At 35.8% G+C, this 18,638-nt stretch overlaps 1 long non-coding RNA gene across 1 annotated transcript in view; it reads left to right on the top strand.

Annotated features, from left to right (window-relative positions):
- The window catches only part of LOC129042802 (uncharacterized), a 64,575-nt gene extending 56,907 nt beyond the window's left edge, over nt 1-7,668 (top strand). The window contains exon 3 of the long non-coding RNA XR_008504207.2: nt 7,523-7,668. This is a non-coding gene — a long non-coding RNA (uncharacterized LOC129042802). The remainder of the gene's footprint in view (nt 1-7,522) is intronic.
- Nucleotides 7,669-18,638: the final 10,970 nt, after the last annotated feature.

Raw genomic sequence — 18,638 nt, 5'->3', positions numbered from 1 at the left:
GGCTATTCGAGGGCTTTTTTGATTTAGTGCGAATTTTAGGATCTTTTTTTCTATTTCTGTGAAAAATATGATTAGAATTTTGATAGGAATTGTGTTGAATGTGTGTGTTGCCTTGGTAGTATGGACATTTTAACAACATTCATTCTATCAATCTATAAACATACCTTTTTACTTATTTGTGCCCACCAATCTCACTACTGGGTATATTCCCAAAAGAAATTAAATCAGCACCTTCTAGAAATATCTGCATTTCCATGTTTATCACAACACTATTCACAATAGCTAAGGTATGGAATCAAACTAAGAGTTCCTCAGTGGATGAATAGACAAATAAATGGATATAATGGAATATTGTTCAGTCTTATAAAAGTAAAGCCTGTCCTTTAAAACAACATATGTAAATCTGGCTAGGGACAGGGAGGGAAGGAGGTCAAAGAGTATACATTTGCAGCTATGTAGGATACATAAATCTAAAGAGCTAACGTACAGCATGAGGACAATCGTTGATAACAATTTGTTGTATATAGAAAAATTGCTAAGAGAGTTTATTTTAGGAGCTGTTACCACACATGTATACACAAAGGTAACTATGGAGGGTGATGAGTAGAATAATTTGCTTGACTACAGTATTCATTTCACTAATGTATGTATAGCAAAATTTCATGTTGTACACCTTAATGTATACAATTTAAAAGAGAGAGAAGACAAAAAGAGTTCAAAGAAAAAGGGGTTCAGCAAAAAACGGTAAGATAACAACAACAACAAAAAACGATAAGAGATGGCAGGAACTAAGAGTTAGCCTTGACACTAAAGTTAAAATTGAGCATGTGTAGGGTTTTTTCCCTATTCTTATCCTAGAAATAGAGAACTCAAGGCAAGGCTCCTGATCCCTGAGACAGATTCTGTAAGATGTTTTTCACTCCCTCATTCACTTGGTATAAAAGACATAAGAAATAAAATCAGAGTCCTTATTTTGTAATCATGTCACAAAAGGGCTGAGCTAGCAATTTACACAAGCCAGTATTTTTCTTGTCTGCAAAACTGCTTATGAGAACATTTCCACCTTGTACAGACAGCTTTGGATGATATGATGTTCACCACTGGGTTATTTTAACCTTGACTTCAATTTGGGAGACAGGAATCATGAGGGGTAAGCTCAGCTTCCAATGCCCTTTCCAGCCAATTTTGTTGGTTCTGAGTTTTGTAAAAATACTACTGTGTGTACTAGATCAAGTGGGACAATAAGCAGAAGCTAAAGAGACACAGCTCACTGTATGACATTCCCCTCATTGGTTTTCTCTTACTTGTCTGCTGGAGTGCTCACTTTGAGAGGCTTGGGCCCCCAAGTTGTCCCAGACAAGAGAAAAAGCAGAATGTCCTGCTTCTACACCTTGTGGTCTAGGAAAAAAAAAAGAAATAATCATTCACCCACATACTTCACCCAACTGCCTCACAGCCTTCCTCACTCAGACAGTGCTGAACTTCATCATTAACATTTGGGGGTTTCAGTTTGTGGTGTAGAGTATTTCTAAATCCCAGAATAAACCAAACATAAAATGCAGCAATCCTTTTCTATTTTTTATAGGGAAAAGGTATTAAAACTGAAACATTAATATCAAAAACAAAGAACTTCCAAATGTCAACACATTATCCTAAATATGTAAAGATTCCTATTTAAATAAAACACCAGTTTTAAGGACCTTTGTGGAAATTACCTTCTCTTCATAGCAGTACTTCTGTGTCTCCCCCAAATCCTTGAAAACACTCACATGGAAGTGTAATTCCTCAAATATTTTTGATATAATACTGATGGTCTTAATCCAGAATGTTACTACTCCCAGAATGCCCCCATTCTCATCTGCCCCTATACTGCCATGGTCAGCAAAAATGGGAAAAAGAATTATAAAATTAAGTGCAAAGTATATAAATTTGTTTGGATTGTTTAGTAATAGTAAAAAAAAAAAAAGGCAGGCAAAATAAGATATAAAAAAGATACAAATCAATGAAATGAATTCCACTAGACATAGTATGAACCCATACAGATATTAATAAGAACACTAGGCTTTTTTTCAATTACATTCTTTTTTGGTTGATACCAAGCAATAAAATAATAATCACAGCAAATTTTTTTTTAGATAAAATTTTTATTTATTTTATTCAAGCCAATAAGTTTTGGGGTGGTACGCTATATAGCAATAGATAAATCTTTTTTTATTTTATCTTTATTATACTTAAAGATTTAGGGTACATGTGCACGACGTGCAGGTTTCTTACATATGTATACATGTGCCATGCTGGTATGCTGCACCCATTAACTCCTCATTTAGCATTAGGTATATCTCCTAATGCTATCCCTGCCCCCTCCTCCCACCCCACAACAGTCCCCAGTGTGTGATGTTCCCCTTCCTGTGTCCATGTGTTCTCATTTTTCAATTCCCACCTATGAGTGAGAACATGCGGTGTTTGGTTTTTTGTCCTTGCGATAGTTTGCTGAGAATGATGGTTTCCAGCTTCATCCATGTCCCTACAAAGGACATGAACTCATCATTTTTGATGGCTGCATAGTATTCCATGGTGTATATGTGCCACATTTTCTTAATCCAGTCTATCATTGTTGGACATTTAGGTTTGTTCCAAGTCTTTGCTATTGTGAATAGTGCCGCTATAAGCATACATATGCATGTGTCTTTATACCAGCATGATTTATAATCCTTTGGGTATATACCCAGTAATGGGATGGCTGGGTCAAATGGTATTTCTAGTTCTATATCCCTGAGGAATCACCATACTGGCTTCCACAATGGTTAAACTAGTTTACAGTCCCACCAACAGTGTGAAAGTCTTCCTATTTCTCCACATCTTCTCCAGCACCTGTTGTTTCCTGACTTTTTAATGATCACCATTCTAACTGGTGTGAGACGGTATCTCATTGTGGTTTTGATTTGCATTCCTCTGATGGCCAGTGATGATGAGCATTTTTTCATGTGTTTTTTTGGCTGCATAAATGTCTTTTTTTGAGAAGTGTCTGTTCATATCCTTCACCCACTTTTTGATGGGGTTGTTTGTTTTTTCCTGTAAATTTGTTGGAGTTCATTGTAGATTCTGGATATTAGCCCTTTGTCAGATGAGTAGGTTGCAAAAATTTTCTCCCATTCTGTAGGTTGCCTGTTCACTCTGATGGTAATTACTTTGCTGTACAGAAGTTCCTTAGTTTAATTAGATCCCATTTGTCAATTTTGGCTCTTGTTGCCATTGCTTTTGGTGTTTTAGACATGAAGTCCTTGCCCATGCCTATGTCCTGAATGGTACTGCCTAGGTTTTCTTCTAGGGTTTTTATGGTTTTAGGTCTAACATTTAAGTCTTTAATCCATCTTGAATTAATTTTTGTATAAGGTGTAAGGAAGGGATCCAGTTTCAGCTTTCTACATATGGCTAGCCAGTTTTCCCAGCACCATTATTAAATAGGGAATCCTTTCCCCATTGCTTGTTTTTCTCAGGTTTGTCAGAGATCAGATAGTTGTAGATATGCGGCATTATTTCTGAGGGCTCTGTTCTGTTCCATTGGTCTATATCTCTGTTTTGGTACCACTACCATGCTGTTTTGGTTCCTGTAGCCTTGTAGTATAGTTTGAAGTCAGGTAGTGTGATGCCTCCAGCTTTGTTATTTTGGCTTAGGATTGACTTGGTGATGTGGCCTCTTTTTTGGTTCCATATGAACTTTAAAGTAGTTTTTTTCAAGAGGGAAATTTATAGCACTAAATGGCCACAAGAGAAAGCAGGAAAGAGCTAAAATTGACACCCTAACATCACAATTAAAAGAGCTAGAAAAGCAAGAGCAAACACATTCAAAAGCTAGCAGAGGGCAAGAAATAACTAAGATCAGAGCAGAACTGAAGGAAATAGAGTCACAAAAAATGCTTCAAAAGATTAATGAATCCAGGAGCTGGTTTTTTGAAAAGATCAACAAAATTGATAGACTGCTAGCAAGACTAATAAAGAAGAAAAGAGAGAAGAATCAAATTAACGCAATAAAAAATGATAAAGGGGATAGCACCACCGATCCCACAGAAATACAAACTACCATCATAGAACACTATAAACACCTCTACGCAAATAAACTAGAAAATCTAGAAGAAATGGATAAATTCCTCGACACATACATCCTCCCAAGACTAAACCAGGAAGAAGTTGAATCTCTGAATAGACCAATAACAGGCTCTGAAATTGAGGCAATAATCAATAGCTTACCAACCAAAAAAAGTCCAGGACCAGATGGATTCACAGTCGAATTCTACCAGAGGTACAAAGAGGAGCTGATACCATTCCTTCTGAAACTATTCCAATCAATAGAAAAAGAGGGAATCCTCCCTAACTCATTTTATGAGGCCAGCATCATCGTGATACCAAAGCCTGGCAGAGACACAACAAAAAAAGAGAATTTTAGACCAATATCCTTGATGAACATTGATGCAAAAATCCTCTATAAAATACTGGCAAACCGAATCCAGCAGCACATCAAAAAGCTTATCCACCATGAACAAGTGGGCTTCATTCCTGGGATGCAAGGCTGGTTCAACACATGCAAATCAATAAATGTAGCCCAGCATATAAACAGAACCAAAGACAAAAACCACATGATTATCTCAATAGATGCAGAAAAGGCCTTTGACAAAATTCAACAACCTTCATGCTAAAAACGCTCAATAAATTAGGTATTGATGGGATGTATCTCAAAATAATAAGAGCTATCTATGACAAACCCACAGCCAATATCATACTGAATGGGCAAAAATTGGAAGCATTCCCTTTGAAAACTGGCACAAGACAGGGATGCCCTCTCTCACCACTCCTATTCAACATAGTATTGGAAGTTCTGGCCAGGGCAATCAGGCAGGAGAAGGAAATAAAGGGCATTCAATTAGGAAAAGAGGAAGTCAAATTGTCCCTGTTTGCAGATGACATGATTTTATATCTAGAAAACCCCATCGTCTCAGCCCAAAATCTCCTCAAGCTGATAAGCAACTTCAGCAAAGTCTCAGGATACAAAATCAATGTACAAAAATCACGAGCATTCTTATACACCAGTAACAGACAAACAGAGAGCCAAATCATGAGTGAACTCCCATTCACAACTGCTTCAAAGAGAATAAAATACCTAGGAATCCAACTTACAAGGGATCTGAAGGACCTCTTCAAGAACTACAAACCACTGCTCGATGATATAAAAGAGGATGATATAAAAGAGGATAGAAACAAATGGAAGAACATTCCATATTCATTGGTAGGAAGAATCAATATCATGAAAATGGCCATACTGCCCAAGGTAATTTATAGATTCAATGCCATTCCCATCAAGCTACCAATGACTTTCTTCACAGAATCACCACAAATTTTAACAAGAAGTGAGAAATAAAAATTATTTTCAAGATTCCAAAAGCAATATATCAATGAAGTTCAAAATTTAAAGGTTAAGAATGGATATCATAGATATTGGTCTAACATAATATATTGGAATATGCACATCAGGGATGCATATTCTAGATCTTACTCTGAATTTATTCCACAAACATTCTCTATAGACTAGTTTTTTTTTTTTTTTTTGAGTTTTTGCAATAGTTTCTCTCCCCCCCGGGTGATTTTTTTTTTCTTTTATTATTATTATTATTATTATCATTATTATACTTTAGGTTTTATGGTACATGTGCACAATGTGCAGGTAAGTTACATATGTATACATGTGCCATGCTGGCGCGCTGCACCCACCAACTTGTCATCTAGCATTAGGTATTGAATGCATGTGTAATTTAGGTAACAGAAAAATAAAAATTAGAAATAATATTTGATGATATAATTTATATATACATGTTTTATTATGTTTTTGTAAGGTATATTTCCGATATTTATATAAACTAAGAAAAAACCTTAGTTCTATCTACACAAGAATAGGCAACTGATAGCTTCCTGAGGGGCAGAGGAGTATTACACAGATTAGCCAATCCTGAAGCCCAACAACTGCTTATTTAGTTGCAGTTTTGAAAAGTGGGAGAAGAATTTATTAGTTCATGTACCCTCTAGGGAAAAAAAATCCGATAACCACAGACAAGACAAGAAATGTTAATTTTTCTGCCCTGAGCATATAACCAGTACAAAAATATGTGGCCTGTTTGATATTTAAATACCATTTAAATGTTTCTGTGCATCTGAAATTTATATTCAAAACTAATACAACAATGTTACATGATGAAGTAGTAAGATATAACTTATATTTTATGATTCAAAAAATAGTGTCCCCAGAATAAAATTTTGACATATTTTAGGACATGGAAACTTTGGGCATAGGATTATCTTAAGGAAAAAAAATAAAAACAAAACTGATCGGGAGTTAAAAATTTAAAAGGCTCTTCATCGGGTCAACTATTTATTTGATATTAGATAAATTGCCTAATACGATATAACATAGCACATCAATAATAGGACAGAAGGTAGATAAATTATTTTCTTTTCTTTCCCTAAGAAGAAATATTAAGGTTTCTATATATCTGGCAGATAGATCTGTGTTCCATGTGTTTAAATATTAAGCACATATACCAGTGTAATTTCTAGGCCATAATATGAAGTGGACCTAATTGGCATTTATTTCTAGGTTTTCTATATACTCTCCCTTTTCCTTTGGCAAATTCATTCCAGGAATACCTTTAAGCGCTGGTATGAAATCAATATGTTAATTCTTCAAAAGAAATGCCCATGTTTTGTCGTCTCTATTCAGGGAATAAAAATATACTGAACTGAGCAATCACGGTAGAATGCAAAGAGCATGGGCTTCAACTTCGATGTTTTTTTAAGTCTTACTAGCTATGCAGCCTTAAGCAAGGTGTGTGAATCCTCTGAACCATAATTTCCTAGTATGTTCCAGGGATCATAATACCATGCTTTTAGAATTATAGGAAAGATTAGGGACAAAAGTACTTAACACAGAGGCTAGCACATAATAGGTGACAGCTGCCAATGAAATGTAGTGACAGAGCGTTTTGAGATTTATATATATATATATATATATATATAATTCTTTTTTATTATACTTTAAATCCTAGGGTACATGTGCACAACATGCAGATTTGTTACATATGTATACATGTGCCATGTTAGTGTGCTGCACCCATTAACTCGCCATAGGTGGGAATTGAACAATGAGAACACTTGGACACAGGAAGAGTCTTTTGAGATTAACGGTTGTGATGCTTAATTTTAATTATCTGTCAATTTGACTGGGCCATGTAATACCCAGATAAACATTGTTTCAGGGTGTGTCCATGAGGGTGTCTCTAGAAGGTATTTGTTGAATTTGTGGCCTGAGTAAAACCAATAGCCCTCCCCATTGTTGGTAGGTATCATCTATTAAGGACCTGAATAAAACAAAGGACAGCTGAAGGAGATATTTGCTTCTTATTTTCTGCTTTATTGCATGAGCTGAACATCTCATCCCACTCTCTTCTGCCCTCAGCCTGTCCTATTTTTACCACAGGCTCTCCTGTTTCTCAGGCCTCCATACTGGAGCTGAATTATACCACCAGCTCTCCTCGGTCTCCAGTTTGCAGACAACAGATCATGGGACTTCTCAGTCTCCATAATCACAAGAGTCAATTCCTCATAATAAATCTGTCTGCCCCCCGCCGTGTGTGTGTGTGTGTGTGTGTGTGTGTGGTGTGTGTGTGTGCTCTGTGTGTGTGTGTTTCAAGTGCGTCTGATCCCAATGCCTATGCTTTTAACCACTATAAATGGAGAAACATTACAATAGGAAACCAAGAGTTGAGAAAGAATTGTAGTGAGGAGGTGGATAAATGGGGATGTTTCCCTACCTTGAACTCAAACCAGTTAGATAGTTGCTAATTGGGAAGCTAATCCACTATATTAAATGTATATAATATAGATAAATATAACAGTTTTGTCAAAAGAGCAAAACTGGGTTATATACACCTTTGACAAAAATTAGCATGAGTGTAGTTACTTCGTAAATACATCTTACTTTTCATTTAGTTGCTTGGTAAGCAGATACTGCCCCAGCTTCTGTGTTCTCCAAACCACAGATACACATATCTGGATTTCCAGGAGGTTTCATGAAGTGCCTCTTAATAGATAGGAGATGAGAAAAACAACCACCCCAACACACACACACACACACACACACACAGCCCACTAGCACCCTGGGGAAGAGGAAGAACATAAAGCCTACCATGTATGAAGAAATCTATCTCCCACTGCCTAGCCTATCCAACTTTAATCGCTTTATTGCTTTTGGATGGGTGAGGATGTGTGAGGAAACAAGTGGACAACATTAGTTTGGGGCTATTTCATTTGTAAGTCATGTCTCAGTATTCTATCTCACTTTCTTATGTGTAGGAGTAAACAGAATCTGTCTTCTTGGGAATTTGCCTAAACTCAAGATTACAAGAGTTCCATGTTAACATTTCTAGAACCCAAATGTGGTACATATATATCATGGAATACTATGCAGCCATAAAAAAGGGTGAGTTCATGTCCTTTGCAGGGACATGGATGAAGCTGGAAACCATCATTCTCAGCAAACTAACACAGGAACAGAAAACCAAACACCGCATGTTCTCACTCATAAGTGGGAGCTGAACAAAGAGAACACACGACACAGGGAGGGGAATATCACACATCAGGGCCTGTCAGGGGGTGAGAGGCTAGGGGAGGGATAGCATTAGGATAAATACCTAATATAGATGATGGGTTGATAGGTGCAGCAAACCACCATGGCATGTGTATACCTATGTAACAAACCTGCATGTTCTACACACGTATCCCAGAACTTAAAGTATATTAAAAAAAAAAAAACATGAAATTGGATCTCACCAAAAAAAAAAAAAAAAAGAAATGCAAAGTCAAGGACCCCATTCAAGACCTACTGAATCAAAAATTAAAAGTGGAGCCCATTAATCTCTGTTTTAAGAAGCCCTCCAGGAGATTCTGATACAAGCTAAAGTTTGTCACTATTTTACAGCATATAGTAGATTTTTAATTGCATTATTCAAAATCCTTTACTCTTTCTGTATCAATATAAAATAAATTAACATTCTGTTAAAAAAAAAAGAAAACTTTCTTGATCTCTCCAAAAAAATAGAAACTTTGAACTCTTTCATTCAACAATAAATCCATCTTCTTGTCTCTATCTTCTTCATAAACTTCACTTTTTTATTGCTGATTACACAACAGTGGATCTATGATGAGGGTAATGACTTCCATTGTAAAGCTATGCAAATGAATTCTAAGCATGTTGTCAGATGATGAAAGGAAAAATGAAGACAATTTTATTCTACTTGTTCTAGAGTAAACACTGGTAAACTAATTACATGATACACCTTCAATGAATATCTGTGAATGGAGGAAGAGTCTCTGATTACTGGTTTTGTCTTTATTTCTATTTGATAAATTACATTTAATTATTCTGTAATTAGGAAACACCTTTAGCATTAGAGAAAAATAAGCCATGTAATAAGGTATAATTTCTGAAAACAGCGTAAATTCTAATGACTGTAAATAAAGAGACACCCACCACATGATAACTTTGAATTAATCATAACAGTTTGGTTCATATATTTTTTAGGATTGCTTTGCATAATATGGAACTTTATTCATAGCATCGTCTGGAATTATTTTCGAAAAAGAAATTAATCAGTCTTACATGTAAATGCATTTTATAATAGATTAAATCTACCACTCAATGAAACCTTGGAAATTTCAAAAATTATCCACCAGATTCTTTTCCATAATTGAAGGAACTACAAATTAAATCAAGTGTTTAGTTAATTACAATAACACAGTAAATTTCAAAGTATGTCTCAGTTGACATATAGCCAGGAGTTGCTTATGTCTCAATCTTCAACCCCCTCACAATGCCCCACTGCCTTCCTGCATTTTATACCCAAGACAGCAGGGTAAGATATTTGAAAACCACCTTCAGCAAGGTCCATTTGCCCAAGGATATTTCAGTATCTCTTTTTGGTCAAAATACAAAAAAAATCATAGTGATTGCTATTCATAGCTTGTTTCCATATCCTGTTGTTTAAAATGCCAATAAAGAGCAGACATCGCTTTTGGCAGTAACCTTGGTGACTCCAGATCTTGCAAAGCTATTAGATTAGGAGCAAAGAAACAAAGGAGGGAAGAGCATCTTGATGCCTTCCTCCAAATTAATCATATACTTTTTCCACCCCTTATCTATCGAAAAGTGAAGAAAAAAATTTTCTCCATGCCACTGTAACATTTGGAGATCAATGAAAAAACTTCCAGAGTATGTCAGAGATCATATCTTCTTCAGCAAATCTTAGCATAAAAATTCCAAGATTATTATCTTTTATCAACTTCTAGCTATAAATTTCCCTTGCATTCTACCTCTAAAAAGTATCTATATTATATTCATTCCCTTCAATTTTATTACTTTATGATTAAAGTGTCTCTACTGAAATGGTATTTAAAATCTCTTTGCCACCACTCTGGAACACTTGCCTCATCTATTGAAGGCTTTTTGCATCATGGTCTCAATCTCCACTCCAATTTATGCTTGTTTTAGATGATTTCAAGTTGGTGTTGATAACTCAAACCCCACACCAGTCTTGTTATTGCCAAGATTTCCATTTTACCTCATTATTCCTGGAGAAAGGAGATGATCTGATATGGTAGTCATTCCTATTCAGACAAGACACTGACATAAACATTTCCAACTACTGAAAAAAGCCAAAGAGGAGAATAAGAAGAATACAGACAAAAGGCAGATTGAAGTGTCCTTGTCTCCCACTAATTTGCTATTGAGCTCCTCTACCAAAAGGCCTTCTGGAAAAAAAAAAAAAAAAGAAATAAAAATGAGATTTCTTGAGTTGAGGAGAAACATTTATAAAAGGAATTTTTTAACTAATTAATGGAAAATTTGCTCCAAATGAGACTGTTAAAAGAGAAGATTGAGTTAGCCTCTATTGGTAAATTTGTTTTTCCACCCTGAAGAAATGAGAAGTCTAGCTCAAGATGAATTCAGAAATTTAAAAAGTCAGAAACATTTTTGCATTTGAATTCATTTTAATTCCAGTCTACCAATTAGAGTTCATGATTCATTAGTTTAGTCATCCTTTTGCTAATATGCTGAACCAAATTTCCCCTATTGTCCTTTAGTTACACCTCTGCCAATATCCTAAGCCGGGAGGCATCCATCCTTCTGCCTCCCCTGTGCAAGCTGTGGAGCTGAGGGAAATTTTACACAACTGAGAAGATTAAAACCATTATAAGCTAAACTGAGTCTTCAACCCTTCTCTGGGATTCTGTTAGGTTTTGCTTGTTCACTCATCTTCTGCCATTTCTCTCTCTCCCAAGAAATTATCTCACTACCTATTTTCTCTATATATTTCACAGAGAATATAAAATTCTTCAGAAGACAACCCTCTCAACTTTGCACCACCACAGCTGTGGGCCTACCTGAAATAGCTCCCTATTTTCCACCTTTCTTTCCATTACAATGAATGAGGCAGCCTTATTCCTTAAGAAAAAAATATTTCTTTTTTTTTTATTATTATACTTTAAGTTTTAGGGTACATGTGCACAATGTGCAGGTTAGTTACATATGTATACATGTGCCATGCTGGTGTGCTGCACCCATTAACTCGCCATTTAGCATTAGGTATATCTCCTAATGCTATCCCTCCCCACTCCCCCCACCCCACAACAGTCCCCAGAGTGTGATGTTCCCCTTCCTGTGTCCATGTGTTCTCATTGTTCAATTCCCATCTATGAGTGAGAACATGCAGTGTTTGGTTTTTTGTCCTTGCGATAGTTTACTGAGAATGATGATTTCCAATTTCATCCATGTCCCTACAAAGGACATGAACTCATCATTTTTGATGGCTGCATAGTATTCCATGGTGTATATGCGCCACATTTTCTTAATCCAGTCTATCATTGTTGGATATTTGGGTTTGTTCCAAGTCTTTGCTATTGTGAATAGTGCCGCAATAAACATACATGTGCATGTGTCTTTATAGCAGCATGATTTATAGTCCTTTGGGTATATACCCAGTAATGGGATGGCTGGGTCAAATGGTATTTCTAGTTCTAGATCCCTGAGGAATCGCCACACTGACTTCCACAATGGTTGAACTAGTTTACAGTCCCACCAACAGTGTAAAAGTGTTCCTATTTCCCCACATCCTCTCCAGCATCTGTTGTTTCCTGACTTTTTAATGATCGCCATTCTAACTGATATGAGATGGTATCTCATTGTGGTTTTCATTTGCATTTCTCTGATGGCCAGTGATGATGAGCATTTTTTCATGTGTCTTTTGGCTGCATAAATGTCTTCTTTTGAGAAGTGTCTGTTCATATAATAATAAAAAAAAAGAACCAACATAAAAAAAAAGAAAATATATCAAATTGAATAATATTAAATGACAGGAAAAGAAACAAAAAGAAAAAAATATTTCTTCAACCTTAAAGAAACCCCCCCAAATATTGATCTAGCTTCTCCTTCTCCTCACAGGCAAACCTCTTTAAGGAGTTTTCTGTACATAATAGTCCTCATGTATTTATTTACATTTCTCTCTTAAATCTGCTCTAACCTCAAAATCTGTTCCATAGCATGGGTGACAATGTCCCTGTGTTCCTGAACATTAGGGGCCAGGTCTAAGGCAACTGAGAAAAGTATGAGCTTCTATTTTATTCTGATGTAGTTGCCACATCATCCAAGAGAAACCCTACAGTCTCAAGAGCATAGCGAGGAGGCCAAATGTACGTCCATGCCTTACAAGGAGAGCTTCTCCTCCCCACACTGCTCCACTCCTCATGCCTCCAACTCTTTCTCTTCTCCCAACTCCTGAAACACTTTGATCACGCTGTCAGAAGACCCTCCTTACTTCACTGCTATCTTCATTGTGCTGTGGCTTCTCTTACATGCATTCGCTTATTATGATGACAGGGTGGGTCTTCACAGTTTGACAGACTTCCACCCTTAGACTTAGTGGGCCTTGCTTTAATTTTGGCTAGAGTTTTAACTATCTGAAAAAGGGGATTGTTTCCATAAAAACATATTAGCTTGTGAATTTCACCTAACAACAGAATAAATACAGTTTGTCTACATCACATATTTACCACCCATGCACATTCCACCACAGTTCTCACCTCTCTTGACAAGTGCACTAAAACTCATATATCTAAGTTCCGAAGAGATTTTTATTATTCTTACTTTATTTAACTTTACAGTGGTATTTGAAATGCTTTATTACCAATCCTGATACACTCATCTTTTGTCTCAGGCCACTCCTTTCAGACTCCTTTTCCAGATCTTCCTCCTCAATTTGGCCATTAAGTATTGGAATTGCCCAAGTCTCCAAACTGAGCCTCTGCATTAGTCAGGGTTCTCTAAAGGGACATTACTAATAGGATAGATGTATATATGAAGAGGAGTTTATTAAGGAGAATTGACTCACATGATCACAAGGTGAAGTCCTATGATAGGTCACCTGCAAGCTAAGGAGTAAGGAAGCTAGTCCTAGTCTCAAAACCTCAAAAGTAGGGAAGCTGACAGTGCAGCCTTCAGTCTGTGGCTGAAGGCCTGAGAGCCCCTGACAAAGCACTGATAGAAGTCCAAGAGTTCAAAAGCTGAAGAACTTAGAGTCTGATATTCCAGGGCAGGAAGCATCCAGCACGGGAGGAAGATGAAGGCTGGACGACTCGGCAAGTCAGCTCCTACCACTTTCTTCTGCCTACTTTATTCTAGCCACACTGGCAGCTGATTAGATGGTGCCCACCCAGATTGCAGTGGGTCTGCCTCTCCCAGTCCACTGACTCAAAGGTTAATCTCCCTTGGCAACACCCTCAGAGACACACCCAGGAACAGTACTTTGCATCCTTCCACCCAATCAAGTTGACACTCAATATTAACTATCAGAGCATCATTTCCTTTTCATTCTGTCTTCTCTGTCCAGGTGATATCATTCAGTCCATAAGCTTTCATTTTTATCTATGCAATGAACACTCCCAAATATTTTATCTATAACCTAGATAATTCTTCTAAGCTCATATCCACACTGAAACATCTAAAGTTTATTATATTCATAAACAAACTCATCATCCCCCATTTTCCGTCTAAAAACAGAATTTTCCATTATATTTTATTTCAGTTTCTAGCACTACACTTTACCCAATTGTTAAATTAGAAATCTGAGAGGTGCTGTTTTATAAAGGGATGCATGTATAAGTTTGTATAAAATATGTTTCTTAATGTGAGTTACATTCAGAGAAAATATATATATATATATATTTGAAAGCCCAATTTAACACACAGGTTGCATTGGAAAGAGTCTGACAAACGTAACTATTTTTAGCAATTATTATAACTTTTGTCCTTAACCCGTCATTCTCTTTTACTGTGTCTCCTCAACCAACTTTTGTTCTTATTTCCTAAATATATTTTAATCCATTTACTTTCCTCCAACCCTCCTGTACCAGCCTATTCTAAATGACCGTATCTCTCGCCAAGCTGAATGCAACCACCTCATAACTGTTCTTACAATATCCACTCTTGACCCTTCTAAGATCTTTCTCCACTTTGCCTTCAGGATCGCTTCTTCATAAAGCAAATCTAATCACGTTAGTACTCTTTCCTCCAATATAACCCATGAAAAAAGTTATTATTAATATGGTCTACATTGCTGTGAGCTATATGCATATAGATTCACTCATATACCTCTCCAACTCTGTCAGTATACTCTAGTTGCACTGACCCTTCTCTTAGTTTTCTGAACTCAGCAAACTCCTTTCCAATTTTGGAGCTCCACGCCTTTTGTTTTCTCTGCCTGGAGCACAGTTGCACACCACCACATATCCCCCACTTTTTGCCTAGCTACCTTCCACTTATTTTCTTACTCTAGGTTTATGGATTTAAGTTTATATTCTCTGGGAAGCTTTACATGATAGATTTTAATAAGTAATTTTCAAACTAGAAGTCATGACCCATCATGTGTTATGAAACTAATTGTCTATAACAGTACTTTAAAAGAATGTGGGAGAATATTATGGCATGGCATGAATTGGAATGGAATGGAATAGAATAGAATAGCCAGCCATCCTATTACTGGGTATATACCCAAAGGACTATAAATCATGCTGCTATAAAGACACATGCACATGTATGTTTATTGCGGCACTATTCACAATAGCAAAGACTTGGAACAAACCCAGATATCCAACAATGATAGACTGGATTAAGAAAATGTGGCACATATACACCATGGAATACTATGCAGCCATCAAAAATGATGAGTTCATGTCCTTTGTGGGGACATGGATGAAATTGGAAATCATCATTCTCAGTAAACTATCGCAAGGACAAAAAACCAAACACCGCACGTTCTCACTCATAGATGGGAATTGAACAATAAGAACACATGGACACAGGAAGGGGAACATCACACTCTGGGGACTGTTGTGGGGTGGGGGGAGTGGGGAGGGACAGCATTAGGAGATATAATGCTAAATGGCGAGTTAATGGGTGCAGCACACCAGCATGGCACATGTATACATATGTAACTAACCTGCACATTGTGCACATGTACCCTAAAACTTAAAGTATAATAATAAAAAAAGTAAAAGAAATAAATAAAAATAAAATAAAATAAAAATAGAATAGAATATGCAATACGTGTAGTTAATGTTTAGTACTTTTTTGTTTGTGTGTGTGTGTTGGTAATGAAAGAAAGTGAATTTTTCTTACTGTGAGTCACATTTTAAAATAAATTTAAAAACGCAAGTTTGAAAATCACTCTTAAAGTGATGTTCACCATTTGTGTGCTTTCATAACACTAGCATGTGTCTCTTAGTAAAATTAACACCCTCAGATGGTTTCTGAATAACTGTTTCAGAAGTATTTGTGTTACACAAGGTTTAGGAAATAAAGTCAGCTGAGGCTTAACTTCCATTAAATAATATGTCAAAACATAATCTTCAATAAATAATATTTTCTAAATTTGTGCCTGCATTACCAAGGGTTCCTTTCTCTAGCAGTTATCATGAACCCATAAAGTGACAAACATAATAATGGGTCTTCTGCTACATGTGCTGCTTTCTTTGCCAACATCAGGTTCAGCAACCGCTACAAACTCAGGCCTGGCAGACAGACATGGCTGAGTTCCAGTCCTTTCTCTGTTGGCTAAAAGCCTAAGACTTTTTTGCAACTTATATTATTCTTCAAAGTTTTCTTTTTTCCTTTCCTCATCTATCTGTTGGAGATGACACTCCCTACTTTAATGGGTTATACATATCAAACGGGAGAACATATGTTCTGTATAGAATCTATCAAGTGACAGGCACTTAATAAATGTTGGTTCCTTCTTCTTCTCTATTCTATTTCCTTCTCCAATCCCTAGATGAAGATGCTTTTCCAAGTATAGTAAGGCTCCTGAGACTCCTGGCTCAGTCTCCTGACAAAAGCTTTTCTAACATAAAGCACATGATCATATTTCATGCTTACATCCTGTAATTATGCAATCAAACCAACTTCAACTATAATATAAGCCAAATTAGTGACATGATAATGTTTTCTTAATTTTTTTTCTTCTGAATTATTTTTTTCTGTTCTTCTATTTATAGTTGGGCAGGCATCTGTTTAAACCAATCTTTCTTTGTAATGCCAGGATTCACACACAAATTTGGAAATCTGGGATCTCTTTGGTATAAGTTGAATTGTTTGCTCTCCAATATAGATATGCTGTCAGCTTCTAGCAGATTGTGTCTATAGTAGATTGAAAGTAAAGTATGGCTTAAAAGGAAGATCCTATTATGGTTCCATCAAAATATGTTATGAAACAATTGCAATGAATATCATGATTTGATTGACTTAACAAAAATCTACTATTTTACTCTACCTCAGTTCAGGACTAAAGAGTCTATCATTATTTCCTAGATTATCTGTATAAAAGTTCATGGATGTTCTATTAAAGAAATGATATGGGAAAAAGAAAGCAATTAAAGATTTAACAACACAATGGACGCTGTAAGACAAAAAAATTTCTAATACTAATAAAAGTCCCATTATTAAAATACAGGTAATTATAGTTAGCACTAAATTAATGGGGAAGGGGTGGGGTTTATACAATTTGATTCTCTTCTGTATATCTTGTTCCATTGATTTCTTGTGGCCCTAAATATGGAAGAAATGAACAAAGGTATATTAACCACAATTAATTCCAAAATAGCCTCAGATATTTATATTACAGCATCAAGCATCTATATTCACTCTTTAAAGTTTCTTTTCTTGTATTTTAAATAAAACTGTTTTCATCCAAACATGCCTCTGCTACTGCATGTCAAAGAGAAAAAGAAAATTGAGCATAATAGTTTTAAAAGATATAATTTTAAAAGCAGCATTACCTTTTCAGCAATCTAGTCTTCAATTTGTAATAGCCCTGATTTTCTAAATGTGCTTATTTTATAACATGTTGAAACATTTCTAGGTTTGGTAACAATATCTATTTGAGTATTTTTTTATTTTATTTTAGCAAGTGTTAGGCAGAAAGTTTGCTCTTGAAGAATGTCACATATTTTAAAAGCTGTTGTATTTGTATAGAGGAGACATAATAAGCATAAACACAATTGCTCTTCATATTAGATATAACCAGTTATGTTAGTAAAATGCTATCACCAATAAATTCATGTGGGGTCTGGCATGCTTACTGAATACATGAAGAATATAAGTAACATTGCTTGGATGATTTTTCCAAAAGATAAAATAAATCCTAGTGTCAATATTTTAAGTCTATGCTAACAGCAAATATCTGCTCTGTGAAGTGAATCAGGAATTCAGGCTGTGTGACAGAAAGTTTGGTTTGAATTAGAAAAAAGAAAACGTGGTATTATTTTTTGGTTGTCTTGATAAATCATTGTCACTCTACACCCCCACCTAACCCATCTTCCTTGCACATTTTATTTCAGTTGAGTTCTCTTAGATTTGCTAAATAAAAATTATAGGAGCCATTGTTTTGGACTAAGCTCCTGCACTAGGCCCCAACAAACAAGACTAAAAACCAAAATGGAGTCACTCATACTGAATTTCCAAGTCACCAAAAAGAAACAAAGTGATCTGACCCAAGAAATCAAGAGAGAGAGATGACATCTAATTTGCCAAACAGGCCAATTTCAGTTAGCATGATAATGAAGTTTCCTTTGCTTTAATCTTTACCAAAAAAGGTAACCTGATATTAATCAATCAGTCATTTCCCTATTTTCTTGATTTCCTGTTCCCACCTAAAAAGGGAACTTTGAAACAATCAATCTGCCTTTTTTGTTTTTGTTTTTGCTTTCTTCAGCCCTTCTCTTTACAAAACAAGCTCCTCTGCATGGCTCATTGGAACATTTATTCTATTTTATGGAATGAAACACTGCCCAATTTTAGAATCACAAATAAAGCCAATTAAGATCTTTAAAATAAATTGTTGTAATTTTGTCTTTTGACAGGTCATATCATCTAATAACAGAAAACAGAAAGAAGTACAAGGATCATAATTACAGAGAGAAGTTTGACCAAATCCCTTTTTGTAAAAATATTAAATATAAATATATATCTTCTATGTTTTTGTTCTAAC

Source organism: Pongo pygmaeus, chromosome 7 (genome assembly GCF_028885625.2).
Source record: "Pongo pygmaeus isolate AG05252 chromosome 7, NHGRI_mPonPyg2-v2.0_pri, whole genome shotgun sequence".
In the NCBI taxonomy this organism is placed as follows: domain Eukaryota; kingdom Metazoa; phylum Chordata; class Mammalia; order Primates; family Hominidae; genus Pongo; species Pongo pygmaeus.
Note: the sequence above shows the minus strand (reverse complement) of the source record. Positions and strands in the feature narration are given on the sequence as shown.